The 594-nt window shown below is 32.7% G+C and overlaps 1 protein-coding gene across 1 annotated transcript in view; it reads left to right on the forward strand.

Annotated features, from left to right (window-relative positions):
* LOC108628002 (uncharacterized) overlaps positions 1-594 on the forward strand; it is a 7,338-nt gene that overhangs the window by 1,238 nt on the left and 5,506 nt on the right. The window lies entirely within an intron of this gene.

Below are 594 nucleotides of genomic sequence, written 5' to 3' on the forward strand. Positions count from 1 at the left end.
GTTTTATATTTTATTAATTAATTTTGAATTTGTTTTATTATTTTAAAATTCATATAGAGTGACTTTCATTAATATTCGAATGCAATTCAAAATAGAATAACTCTTTTAATATTGGATCAGACAATTTTCTTTTAGGTGCTAGAAGGCTTAGTTTACTATACAGGGTGTCCCAGAATTAATACTATGTCTAAAAATAGGGGGAACTGAGGTGATTTTAAACAATATTTTCCTTTGTAAAAAAGCTGTCCGTGGCGTGGTTGTCGAGCTATTAACGAAAAACCCCAACTAATCAGAGCGCCCGTATAACGGGTCGTCAGGGGAGTGACAACCGCCTCGCGTGTTGCCAGGGGCGTATGTCATGCTCATGACAAGAACATAGGATTAAAACAAAACTTACATGCAAGTTAAAAATTAATTAAACATCAGAGAAAAGAAAGCAATTAGTCGTTAGTTACGTTCGCCGAATAAATGAAATAAAATCGATGAAATAATTGACACCTTTAGAAATTACAGAGTCGCTATAATTATAAAAAATGGTAAAAGAATTAGAGTTGGACTTAGTCGTTCGTTTTTAAGGATGAATTGGATATATAG

This window comes from Ceratina calcarata, unplaced genomic scaffold, assembly GCF_001652005.2.
Source record: "Ceratina calcarata isolate Rehan_Ccalc_2016 unplaced genomic scaffold, ASM165200v1 scaffold490.2, whole genome shotgun sequence".
NCBI lineage: Eukaryota > Metazoa > Arthropoda > Insecta > Hymenoptera > Apidae > Ceratina > Ceratina calcarata.